Raw genomic sequence first — 14,121 nt, forward strand, 5'->3', positions numbered from 1 at the left:
TTCGCTAGCAGGCTAATATATTAACCATATGCACCCTCTGGTCCCAAGTCAATTACTGTTATTGTTTGTTGCTATGTGCCGTTGAGCCACTTGTGACTCATAAAGAACATATGCACAACAGCCCTGAATCTTGCTCTCTCCTGTGCCAGCCTTATTGCCTCCGGCCTATGCTCATTACCCTAGTCACTGAATCAATCCATCTTATCAAGTCTTCCTCTGTTACGCTGTCACTCCACCCTTCCAAGCATGATGTCCCTTTCCAAGGACTGATCCCTCCTGCAACATGCCCAAAGTATGTCAAACGAAGCCTCATAATGCTTGTCTCCAAGGAGCAGCCTGGTTTCACTCTCTCTAGGATGAACTTGTTTGTTCTCCTGGCAGTTCGTAATATATTCAATACTCTTTTCCAGCACCACAGCTCAAAGGTATCAATTATCTCTCTATCATCACTAGTCATTGTCCAGTTTTCTGACACGTAACAAGTAATTGTGAAGACTATGGCCTGGATCAGGCGCACCTCTGTCTCCGAACTGAAATCGTTGCTCTTCAGTACTCTGGAGAGGTTGCTGGCAGCAGACCTTCCCACTATAATTAGTCTTCTGATTTCCTGGCTGCTGGTACCAAGAGTGTTGTTTACTAAGTAAACTAGAGCTGTTAATAATCTCAAGCTCTTCACCATCTATCATGACGCTTCCAATCAGCCCAATGGTGAGAATCTTTATTTTCTTGATGTTGAGTTTCAATCCATATTGAAGACTGCAGTCCTTAACCTTTTGCAGTGAGCACTTCGGGTCCTTCTCAGTTTCAGAAAATCAATTGTACATTTTTATTTTTTTTAACTGTACATGGGGGTAGGTGTGTCAGAGGCAATAAGATTGACACAGGATAGAGCAGGGTTTCGGGCAGTTGTACATAGTGTTGCTGTGAGCTGCAGGCGACTCAACAACATATAACAACAAAAAAGCATATTTTTAAAGCATTGAACAAGCATGAATCCTAGGGAAGTCTATGAGCTTCATAACAAAAAGAAACCCATTTCTGACATGTTTTAATCAGGGTTTCCTGTCAGCTCATTCTAATTCAACCTCTTGCTAAGAAGTTGCACTTTAACTCTACATTTTAACAAGAACCCTAGTCATTCTGAATCTGAAAGTAAATTCTTAGCAGGGGGTCAAATCAGAATGAACTTTTTTTTAATATATAAATTTTTTTCTTTTCATTGTGAATTTAACACAAGTTTACAGAAAACTTAAATTTTCATTCATTCGTAGTTGCACATTTTTACTCCGCCCTTTGTCCCCCTTCCCCCAGTTTGCTTTTTTGTTTTTCTAAATACAGATGAACCTTCTTATCTCTGGTCTTTTTTTTTTAATTTTATTTTATTATTTTTGTGTGCGTGTACCGTCAAATCAGATCTGACTGGTACAGGAGGAGATTGTCCCTCCTTACTCGGCAGAGCATCTGGTGGATTCGAACCATTCGCCTCTGGGATTGTAGTTGCAGCTCCTTGCCACTAGGCCACCAGAGCTCTGGTCTTGACTGTCTAAACCAGCTCTGGGGACACAATGGCAAGGCATTGCACTGCCTACGCGAAGACATATGGTTCAAATCCACCAATGCACCACAGGAGAAAGATGGGCAATCGCTGCCCCTGGGATTTACAGCTTCAGAAAAACTGCTGGAAAGAAGATCCACTATGAGTTGGCTCCAACTCGACGGTACAAAGCAACAAACATCAATTTCATCCTTTAAAAACCGTGAGGTGTATAAGCTTTCGTTTAATCCATTCAACAAGTAAGAAAATTCAGTCTTGTAAAATGACGAGCTAAAGTGAATGACAGCCTCTGGAAGGTTCACCCTTACAAGGCACCTGAGTGCTTGAGCAGAAAGCCTCTAAAATCCGCTGATCGCTCTAGCTATGACAACAATTTTAGGTACGCAATCTTCCTCATAAGGAGCCCTGGTGGTTCAGTGACTGTGCGCTTTGCCTCCTAACCCAAGTCTGTAGTTTTTTAAAAACCAGACGAAAGGGAGAAAGATGTGGTGGTCTGTCCCGTTGTGTGAGGCAGTTCTATTTTTGTTTTACAGGGTCACACTGAGTCCACTTCATGACAGTGGCGCTTTTATTTTTTCTTTTCGGTTTACTTTCCTTCTTAATCTCCCATGTGTGAAGTGATTATGTGTAAAAATGGCGGATTAGTGTCTCCGTGCTGCTATGTCGCTGGGATCAGCAGGATTGAGTCTCTGGCCGCCGGGCAGCTGGTGAGGACACGGAGCGGTGACCCCGGGGGCGCGGTAAATCGCCGCCGGCGCCTGGAGCGCAGCGCCCGGACACCCCCCGCTGTGGGTTCCGGCTCACTTTCTTGCTGCAACCTTACTCTCTTGCTTTGGAGCCCGCCACTCAGGCAGAGGTGCCAGGGTCCATAGCCAGAGGTGTCCTCCGCGGGATCCATCTGAGCCTACCCAGAAAAGGGAGGAGACGCCCCCTATCACCTTTCTCCTCCCAAGTCCTTCGAAGCTCTGGGGAAGGGAAGAGAAGGGAGCGGCGAGGCGGCAGGGCCGTTGCCCCGAGAGATTTGTCACATTTTTCCCCGGGTTAATTACTTCAGGGAGGGAATCTGAGCCGGGATATTCTGTGCCCGTCCCGAGTACAACAAGCCTTGTCGCCTGGTAGGAGAATCTCAATCTTTCTCAGGTGACAGCTGCTGGCCTGGGAGAGAAATGTCCTCATACTGGGGGCGCCACCTACCCCTAGCGGGCGGCCTGAGCTCTGGGCGGGGCCTTCTAGGATAGACTCCAGGATTGGTCGGCTGCAGAGTGAAGTCACACGTGGGCGTGTGACCAGAGTGGGCCTAGCACCGAAAGGGATCCCGCCCTTGGCCAGCCCCACGCTGTTTAACTCCACCGCAATGCAGTTGCCCTTTTAGTCCACGCAGGGCAACTATCTAACCTTTCCATTTTTGCACTGGCTTAATGAGTTCCATGTCTGTCACAGAGCCTTGACACATAGTAGGCACTCGATACCTGTTTGTTGAATGTCTAAATCCAAAGCTTGTCTGTCTCCTAGGGAAGCCGTGTTTTCAGACTTGGCGTTTCCACCACACGGTTATAATACGTGTCACAAGCGCTACTAATAGAAATTAAAGCTTTCAAATGGTTGCACCATTCATTTTAAAAGGCAAATTAGAGTGCAGGCAGTTCCTAGATTAAGAATATCCGATTTACAGACAATTTTCATTTGCCCTTTAATGTTATGTATATCCACCCTCTTTTTAAAAACGTTGAACCAATCTCCACCTGACAAATTCTTCATGACCACCTTTCACTTGCTTCACATTCCGCTTTTAAATAATCGAAAGGCTTCAAGCATTTTTTTTTTTGCACTTCAATAAGGCTAACTAGGAATCATAGGCACATCTACAAATTTGACTTAAAAGGCATACTTAGAAACAGATCTTATTCATTACCTGTAGATTCAAGATTATTCCTCTCAAAATGCCACTCAACACTTCAGTGTTCGGATGTGCTGTCCTGAGTGAAAAAGAGAGGGATGACGATAACAATAAAAAAAAAAAAAAAATTTGCTCTTTGACTCTTCTGCTAATAGCTCCTGCTTTCATTTTGAGAAATGGCCTAGAACTGGCAGTCAGGGTGTCCGGACCTCTCAGGCCAGTAGGTAGAAACAAGAAGCTAATTAGGTCCGTGAGATTGACTCTCAATCCTTAGATTTCAATAGGGATTTAGAAATATGGGAATCCATGGCCATCCAGTCATTTCAATCTCATAGGGACCCTATGAGACAAGCTAAAACAGATCAACAAGGGTTTTGTATAGACTCTAATCTATAACCCAAAGGCCAGTGGTGTGAATCCATAGGTAGCTCAGATGGAGAAAGATGGATAATCCTCTTGTTTGATTAATAGGCTGGTTGGTTCTGACTCAATGAGAATGAGTGAGTGAATAAATGAATCTTAATAGAAACACGCAGTCCTATCTATTTACTGTGGAACATATTGTAGGTTTGAATTACCTTTTAGTTAACAACTGAATGCTTAACCACTGCACTACCAGGTAGGCTTTTAAGGATTCAGGAGAAAGCCATTTATAGTCAGTTCTCCACTATGGAATACCATGAGAAATTGCTCTGGTTTTTATCCTCTTCGTATCTTGTTCTCCATCCCTTTCTTAGATTATATGCACTTCCCACTTCTTTACTAAAACATTCCCTTTTTCCTTTGTTCAGCTAATCCATTTCTGTCACTTAAAGTATCCTAACTTTTATGTTGTTATGTGCCGTTGAGTCATTTGTGATTCATGCGACCCTATATACAACAGCCCTAAACCCTGCTCTATCCTGTGCCAATCGCATTGCCTCTGACACACCCATCCTGATTACCCCAGTCACTGAATCAATCCACCTCATAGTCTTCCCCTCCTGTGCTGTCCCTCCACCCTCCCAAGCATGATGTCCCTCTCCAAGGACCTGTCTCTCCTTACAACATGTCCAAAGTATGTCAGACGAAGCCCTAGAATCCTTGCCTCCAAGGAGTAGCCTGGTTTAACCCTCTCCAGGATGAATCTGTTTGTTTTCTTGGCAGTCCAGGCTACTCTCTAACTTTTATACTCATCAAAAACCCAAAACCAGGGAGCTTTGTTAGTCTTTGTTAGTGGCAAGAATCTGCACTGCACTCCCGAAGTTACACTGTTCACATTCACCAGATGCTCTGCTGGAGAAGGAGGGGCAAACTCCTCCTGTGCCAGTCTGATCCAATTTGACGGTACACCAAACTAAAAATAAAAATAAATTAAAAATTTTAAAAATAATTTAAAAAAATAAAATAAGAACCTCAAAACCATGTCCACTGCCATCAAGTCTGACTCAGAAGAACCCCCCATAGATTTCTTGAGGCTATAAATCTTTACAGAAGGAGGCAGCCTATCTTTCTTCTGTGGAGTGACTAGTAGATTCAAACCACCAACCTCTCAGCAACCCAGCATGCTGTCTAGTATGCCAACAGGGCTTCTTATACCATGTAATTAACCATCCAGCTCATCTGACAAGCAATTCAAAATGAATGGTATTCAATGCTAAGGAATTTTTAATCTACTTCCATTTTATAGACGAAATTACTTATTCGAGGTAATAGAGCTAGACTCCCAGATCTCAGCATTAAAACAGAACTTAGAATCATCTGTCAAACTTTCCACCTGGCACCTAAATGCCCTCTGAAGTCGCTTCATTGTCTGTTCAAGAGATGTGCTAATACCTTCTTATTATAACTCCTTGCTTTCTATAAACTTGTCAAGAATTCTAGAGAGCTGAAAGTGACCTCTGTTAATTTCTACCTTTTGAAGCTCTGCAAGACAAATTCTAGCCCTCTTGTACATTGAGCTTTCCCCAGGACACTGTCCCATTTCCTACAGTACTGGCAGGGTTTTGAGAAAGCTGGGAAAAGTAAAAGGTAAAAGAAAAAGAGGAAGACCCTCAACAAGATGGATTGACTATAACAATGAGCATATGAGGGAGCGTGAGGTTGGTGCAAGATGGAGCAGGGTTCAGATTTGTTGTTCATAAGGTCTGTATGAGTTAACTCAAGGGTGCCTAACAACAAAAGTAACAACGTTACCAAGGTAGCCATACTGTAAAAGCATACCTGTGTTCTTTGACACGTGTCCTTAAAATAGAGAAGTGAGTTGCTGGTGCAAAATGGAATGTACTATCATTTCCCACATTCTGGATAAAAATGTGTATTCTTAGATCCTAAACCAAAACTCATTGCTATCAAGTCCATTCCAACCATAGTAACTCTATAGAGCAGAGCAGAACTATCACAGAGAGATTACCATGAACTGCTAAGAGAGCAAACAGGTTTGTCCTACAGAGGGTGGAAACAGGCTGCTCCTTGGAGGCAATGATTTTGAAGCTCTGTCTCACATATACCTTGGGCATATTGCCAGAAAGGAACAGTCCTTGGAGAGGAACATCATGCCTGGAAGGGTGAGGGATGGCATAAAAGTAGAAGACACTGGACGAGATGGATTGACTCAGGGACTGGAGTAATGAGGGTAGTATTTTGGAAGCAATGAAATTGGCTCAAGATAGAGCAGGGTTAAAGCCGTTGTGCATAGGGTTACTACGAGTTGCAGGTGACAATCTTTAAGGAAGCATGCTGTCACATTTTTCACAACAAAAGAATTGGTAAATTTGAACCACTTACCTTTTAGTTTTATCTTTAGGGAGTTTTGTTTGCTCAATGGCAAGAAGCTGTATGCAATCCCAAAGGCAAGTGGTTCAAATCTACCAACTGCTCCATGGGAAAAAGACAGACAGTCTCTTCCCATGATTCACTGCCTCTGAAAACCCACTAGAGGGATAGCTATAGGTCGGTTCCGACTCGATACACAGCAACATAACAACCTTTGAGTTAATAGTTAAATGCTTAACTTGCCTCAGTTTTCTTCAGTAGAGTAGCAGGTATGTTCAAAATGCTATTTTTCCCCCCGTTAACAGTTAACAGTTTAACCCACTACATCACCAGGACTCCTTATTAACGACTAAATTCTACTCATTTAGACTAAGATGAAATCTGTGTGTTTTATTTGCTATGTAACTGTGTTTATTTTCCTCCAAGGAGTTTTGGTGTCACAGGGCATTTTGATGTTTGGCTGTTAACTGAAGGGTCAGAGATCTGTAGTCATCACTTGCTCAGTGGGACAAAGATGAGGCAGTCTCCTCCTGTGAAAATTTGCAGTATCAGAAACCCCATTGAAGGTCACTGTGAGTGGAAAGCAACTTAGCCAAATTAGCTCTGGATTTGGTATATGACTCTTCAGTTACATTTAATTATATCTTTTGCTCATATTCCCTGGAAGCGTCGAGTCATCCTACATTTCAGCCTTTAGAGACATTTTTTGGACTCTGATTGTATGCTGCAAAATTTTCACTCTTCCACATCTTACTCCCATGCATATGGGCAACTTTGTGGTCTGAAACTTGCTAAGCATGTGCTCTTTTTCACCCAAACTTTCATCCCACATATGTCACCTCTAAATTAACCCTCTACAGAGGTTGTTCTCACAAAGACTCCTTTTCACTCAGAAAGTCCTGCAAGTTTCTGAAAAAGTTTGGGATCTTCTCCACTTACCTCCTTCAAATGCAATTCCACATGTTGTTGTTGTTGTTAGACGCCGTTGAGTAAAATATGACTCATAGCCATCCTATAAACAACTATTCTGAAACCTGCCCTATCCTATGCCATCCTTATTATCTCTGATATATTAGAGCCCTTCGCCAAAGTCACAGTTTCAATCCACCTCGTTGGGGTCTTCTCCTTCGCTAACCCTTCATCTTCCCATGCATGAAGTCCCTTTTTTTAAAGGAACAGCCTCACCTAGCTACATGTCCAAAGTATGAAAAATGAAGCTTCACTATTTTTGCTTCTTGCTGCACCCTTTCCAGATCATATCTGTTTGGTGTTTGTATGATTTTTGTTTGTTTGTTTATTTGTTTTGTCAGTCCATTGTATATTCAGCACTATTCTCTAGCACCACAACTCAAAGGCATCAATTCTTCTGTCATCCTTATTCATTGTACAGCTTTTTGATGCATAGAAAGTTATTGGGAAGATCATGGCCTTAATCAGGTGCATCTTAGTCTTCAAACGGATATTTTGCTCTTCAGTATTTTGGAGAGGTCTCTAACTGCAGACCTGCTCAGTGCAATATGTCCCCTGATTTTCTGACTGCTGGTTCCAAGGGTGTTGGCTGTTGATCCAACCAAGATGAAATCATTGACAGCTTCAATCTTTTCTCCATCTGTAGTCATGTCGACTGTTGGGCCTGTGGTGAGGATTTTTGTTTTCTTGATGTTGAGATGTTGTTGTTATGTGCCATCGAGTCACTTACGACTCATAGGGACCCTATGTACAACAGCCCTAAACCCTGCTCTCTCCTGTGCCAATTGCACTGCCTCTGACACACCCATCCCGATTACCCCAGTCACTGAATCAATCCACCTCATAGAGGGTCTTCCCCTCCTGTGCTGTCCCTCCATCCTCCCAAGCATGATGTCCCTCTCTAAGGACCTGTCCCTCCTCACAACATGTCCAAAGTATGTCAGACGAAGACCCAGAATCCTTGCTTCCAAAGAGCAGCCTGGCTTAACCCTCTCCAGGATGAATCTGTTTGTTTTCTTGGCAGTCCATTCAATACTCTTCTCCAGCACCACAGCTCAAAGGCATTAATTCTCCTTTTATCCTTCTTCATCATTGTCCAACTCTCTGATGCATAACAAGTGATTGCAAAGACCATAGCCTGTATCAGACGCACCTTAGTCTCCAGAGTGACACCATTACTTTTCAGTACCCTCGAGAGGTCCCTAACAGCAGACTTTCCCACTGCAATACGTTTTTTGATTTCCTGGCTGCTGGTGCCAAGAGTGTTGACCGTGGCGCCAAGCAAACTGAAGTTGTTAACAATCTCAGTCTCTTCACCATTCGTCCTGATGCTACCAATTGGTAGTCACATAAAATTCTGTGTGATGGTAATATTCCATATAGGCAAGGATGTGAGACAACTAGGATATTTATACATTAATGAAGTATCTCCAATTTGGGGAAACTATTTAGTGATATTTACTAATGTTAAAAGTAAAACTGAATATTGCATGAAAGGAGAGAAGATTAGCACTCCCCTTGACAAGGATGGAAGGAGCGCTCAGATCTTATAACACACATATGGTTAAGGCATTATTACCTACTTTGTTGCATCTAACCACTGTTTTTAAGTCATGCTAGAAAGAAGACAGTGGAAGGACATACATCAACCTAGAATATTTTATCTAGCAAAACTATCCATAAAATATGACAGAGAGATCAAGATATTCTCAGAAAAGCAGAACTTAAGGGAGTTTGTAAAAACAAGACCAGCCTTGCAGGAAGTACTCAGGGAAGTCCTTCTTAAAGAGATGATACAGAAAGTACGACGGACCAAAGTAATCATCAACAACACCAAGAAGAACTGAACAAAATGATAGCAATAAAACCTTGCCTCTCAATAATTACACTGAATATGAATGGTTTAAATTCACCAGTGATGAGAAAAAGAATAGCAGATTGGATAAGAAAACATAATCTATAAATATACTGTCAACAAGAGACACATTTAAAAAGTGAAAAATTTTTTTTAAGTGAAAATAAAGATAGACTAAAAATCAAAAGGTGAAATAGAGGATAACTAGCCAATGGCAACCAAGTAGATCAGGAATCAAAATATTAATCTCCGATAAAATAGGTTTAAGTATAAAAACTATAACAAAAGACAAGAAAGAATACTATATAGTGCTCAAAGTGTCAATAGAAGAAGAAGACATAACAATAAATTAACATCTATGCACAAAATGATAAATCTGCAAAACAAGCAAAGCAAATATTTTTTGCAAAGCAAATCTTAACAGATCTAAAAAAAGAAAGAGATAACATCACTATTGTAGTAGGAGACTTCAATATACCACTTTCAAGGAAAGATAGGATTACCAGGAAGAAACTCAACAAAGAAGTAAACTACACAGTCAACTTGATCTTATAGATATATACAGACTGTTGTTGTTGTTGTTGCTGTTGTTGATTGCCTTCAAGTCAAGCACGACTCATAGTGACCCTATGAACAAAAGGCCTGAAGGCCCTTTACAGCTATCAACATTTATCAAAGTTCATAGAGTTTCCAGAGGTATGTTATTTAGGAAATGGATGTCACTTCTGCTTCCAAAATATATAGACTAAGTCACCCCATAAGAGATAAGCATACATTCTTCTCCAGTGCTCATGGAACATTCTCCAGAAATGATCATATTTCAGGTCACAAAGCAAATCTCAATAAATTTAAAAAAACATAGATAAAGTACAAATAATTTTCTCAGACCACAGTGCTACAAAACTAGAAATCAACAACAAAAGGAGAAAGAAGAAAAAAAAAAAAAGAACCAAACCAAAAACCAAACAAGCCCATACACCTGGAAGCTGAACAATTCCATGCTTGAGCATGAGTGCGTAAGAGAAGAAATAAAGACATAAATAAGAAATTTCTTGAAACAAATGAAAATGAAAGTACAAGTTACCAAAATTTCAGGGATACAGTAAAAGCAGTACTTAGAGGTCAATTCATAGCAGTGAGCAAACACACCAAAAGAGAAGAAAAAAAATAATACTTGATTATTCAACTCAACATCTCCAAGAAGTAGAAAAAGAACAGAAAAAACAAAATAAAACAAAACGCAAACAAACAAAAAAAAAAACCAACCAAACAACAACTGTTAAAAGAAATTAATTTCTAAAAATTAGGGCAGAAATAAATGCAATAGAAAACAGAAAAACGATTGTGACTATTAACAAGACCAGAAATTTGTTCTTCAAAATTTCAATAAAATTGACAAACCACTAGCAAAGCTAACAAAGGGAAAGAAAGAAAAGATGCAGTTAACCCAAATAAGAGATGAAAGGGGCAATATCACAACAGAACAGACTGAAATAAAAAGGTTAACAATAGAATATTGTGAACATTTATACTCAAACAACTATGAAAATATAGAGGAAATGAAAAATACTTACAAACTCACAACCTACCCAAACTGACACAGACTGAAGTAGAACACCTGAGCTGATCTATTACAAAGGGAGAAATTGAATGGGTCATAAAATAAGTTTAAAAAAAAAAAGCCCTGGACCAGATGTTTTTACTAGTGACTTCTACTAAACATTCAGAGAAAAGCTTCACCAAATTTACTTAAAGTATTTCAGAAAATAGGAAAAAATTGAATACTTTTAGACTCATTCTATGAATCAAGCATATCCCTAATACCAAGGTCAGGCAAAGACATTATCAAAATAGAAAACTTTCAGCAAATATCTCTCATGAATATTGATACAAAAATCCTCCATAAAATTCTGGCCAATAGAATCCAGCAGCACATAAAAAAAAAGAATCATGATCAAGTGGGATTCATAATAGGTATGCAACGATGGTTCAACATAAGAAAAATCATTAATACAATTCATCACAGTAGCAAAGCAAAGAACAAGAAGCACATGATTCTATCAATTGATGCAGAAAAAGCCTTTGACAAAATCCATCAGCCCTCTTGATTAAAACACTCCATAAAATAGGAATAGAGGGGAATTTCCTCAAAATGGTGAAAAGTGTATATGCAAAACCAAGAGCCAACATCATTCTCAATAGAGAGAGATTAAAGGCCTTCCCCTTGAGAACAGAAGCTAGGCAAGGATGCCCACAATCACCTCTCCTATTCAATATAGTACTGGAAGTATTAGCAATAGCACAAAGACAAATAGCAATAAGACAAAACAAGGAAATAAAAGATATCCAAATTGGCAAAGAGGAGGTAAAATATGCAGATGTTATGATAGTATATTTAGAAAATCCTAAAGATTCGGTGAGGAAACTATTAGTCATAGTCGACTGACCCAGCAGAGTAGTAGAATACAAGATCAACATACAAAAATCAGTTGGATTTCTTTACAGTGACAAAGAGAATACAGAAATGGACCTAAGAAGAACAATACAAATCACAATAGCTAACCAGAAGATTAAATACTTGGGAATAAATTCAACTGCAGACATAAAAGACCTATACACAGAAAATTACAAAACATTACTACAAAAAAAAAAACAAAAAGAGATCTGGAGAAATGGAAAAATATAACATACTCATGGATAGGAAGACACAATACCGTGAAAATGACAATTCTACCAAAGGCAATCTACAAGTTCAATGCAGTTCCAATACAGATACCGAGTCCACTCTTCAATGAGATGAAAAAAGTAATCCCCAGTTTTATCTGGAATGGAAAAAGATCCCAAATAAGCAAAACACTACTGAAAGGGGGAAAAAAGAAACAAGGCAGGCAGCATCAAAGTCCCTGATATCAAATCCTAGTACACCTGTAGTGGTCAAGACAGCGTGGTACTGGTACAGCAACAGACACATAGTTCAATGGAATAGAACTGAGAACGCAGAAATCAGCTCATCCATCTATGGTTAACTGAGCTTTGACAAGGAGATGGAATCAGTTAAGTGGAGAAAACACAGTCTCTTTAACAAATGGTGTTGGCATAATTGGAAAATCATCTGCAGAAAACTTAAGCGAGACCTACATCTCACACCTTATATAAAAACCAATACAAGGTGGATAAGGGGCCTGGAAATAAAACCGAAGACTAGAAAAACTCATCAGAGAAGCCCTAACCCACAGCACAACAGTCTTTCAAGCACTCTGAAAAATCTACAACCAGAAGAGGATAAAATAGATAAATGGGACCTCCTAATAATCAAATCCCTATGCACATCAAAAACCTTCTTTAACAGGATAAGAAGGAAACCCACAGACTGCTAAAAAATATTTAGCAATGTCATCTCTGACAAGAGACTTATATCTAAAATTTGTAGAATACTCCAGAAACTCAACAAGAAAAACATAAACAATCCAATCACAAAATGAGCACAGGATATGAATAAGCAGCACTTCACCGGAGAGGACATTCAGATGGCAAACAGACAAAGAAGAAATGCTCAAAACCCCTAGCTATCAGAGAGATGCAAATCAAAACAACTATGAGATTCCTCCTCACCCCAGTAGCAAAGTTCAACAGGGCAGCAAACAGCAAATGCTAGTGAGATTGCAGAGAGATTGGAACTCTTATTTACTGTTGTTGGGAAAGTAAATTGGTACAACCACTATGGAAGGTGGTCTAGTGCTTCCTCAGAAAGTTGAAAATAGAAATGTCATTTGACCCAGCAATTCCACTGCTTGGAATATATCCTAAAGAAAGCAGAGCCACAACTCAAACAGATGTATACACATCCGTGTTTATTGCTGAATTATTACAGTAACAAAGAGATGGAAGCAACTCAAGTGTCCATCAATAAACGAATGGATAGAAAAACAATGGTACATCAATACAATGGATTGAATGCATAGAAGAACAATGAGATAGACCCAGCAATTCCAATACTGGAAATATACCCTAAAGAGACCATAACTGACATCCAAGCAGATATATGCACACCCATGTTTATAGCGGTTTTGTTCACAATAGCAAGGAGTTGGAAACAACCCAGGTGCCCATCAACAAACGAATGGATAGAGAAGCTGTGGTATATTCACACAATGGAATACTATGCTGCATTGAAAAACAAGGAACTCATGCAATATTATTCAAAATATGTGACCCTGGAGGACATCATGCTGAGTGAAGTATCTCAGTCACAAAAGGACAAATACTGCATGGTGCCACTGCTGTAGAATGGGACTGACATCAGGGTTGGGGTAAGACAGAAAAACTGCATAAATTATGTATATTTCATTGAAACAGATGAGGGAGAGAACAGTTTAAAAGTGATATATGATAGGGTATTATGGTTATCACAAGAGTCCAGGATTAAGGTTGCATAGTGGAGTGTACTCAGGATGGTGGGGGAGTGCAGGGGTATTATATACCAAAGAAATAATTTTTCTTTTACTTTTCAAAGAGAGGAGCAAACTGGGAAAGGGGGGGGGAGTGCTGGGCAGGGAGAAAAGTACAACAATGAATGAATGGAAATCCAAAATCTCTGTAAATGTTCACTAAAATTAATAAAATAAAATTTAAAAATAGAAAAAAAGAAAAACAATGAAATAGTAAAACATTACACAACATGGGTAGCCTTGAGGACATTGTGCTAAGTGAAATATCACAGTCACAAAAGGAGAAATGCTGCATAACACCACTGTTCTAAAAGAGAGCAGACATGGGGGAGTTGGAGAGGGAATGGGGACGGTGTGGATAGAGACTGAACATTGCATTTGAACAGATAAGGGAAGAACTGTTTGAAAGGAATAAATGATTACATATTGTATGCATGAGAACAGTTTGGAATAAGGGGGGCATTGTGGGAAGATGGGGAGAAGGAGGGAAGGGGGAAGAAAATGTGCAATAATGAATAAATTGTAAAAAGTTTTAAAAGTGAAACTTTTAAAATATTACATGATGCCACTGTTGTAGAATGGGACTGTCCTTGGGGTTGGGGAGAGACTGAGTAAGATGGGTTCAATAATGTATACTGCACTG

The 14,121-nt window shown here is 39.9% G+C and overlaps 1 pseudogene; it reads right to left on the reverse strand.

Annotated features, from left to right (window-relative positions):
* Positions 1 to 2,213: 2,213 nt before the first annotated feature.
* LOC102856628 overlaps positions 2,214 to 14,121 on the reverse strand; it is a 26,190-nt pseudogene continuing 14,282 nt past the window's right edge.

The sequence above is a fragment of the Elephantulus edwardii genome, unplaced genomic scaffold, assembly GCF_000299155.1.
Source record: "Elephantulus edwardii isolate Elephantulus edwardi_28Jun2011 unplaced genomic scaffold, EleEdw1.0 scaffold00110, whole genome shotgun sequence".
Taxonomy (NCBI): domain Eukaryota; kingdom Metazoa; phylum Chordata; class Mammalia; order Macroscelidea; family Macroscelididae; genus Elephantulus; species Elephantulus edwardii.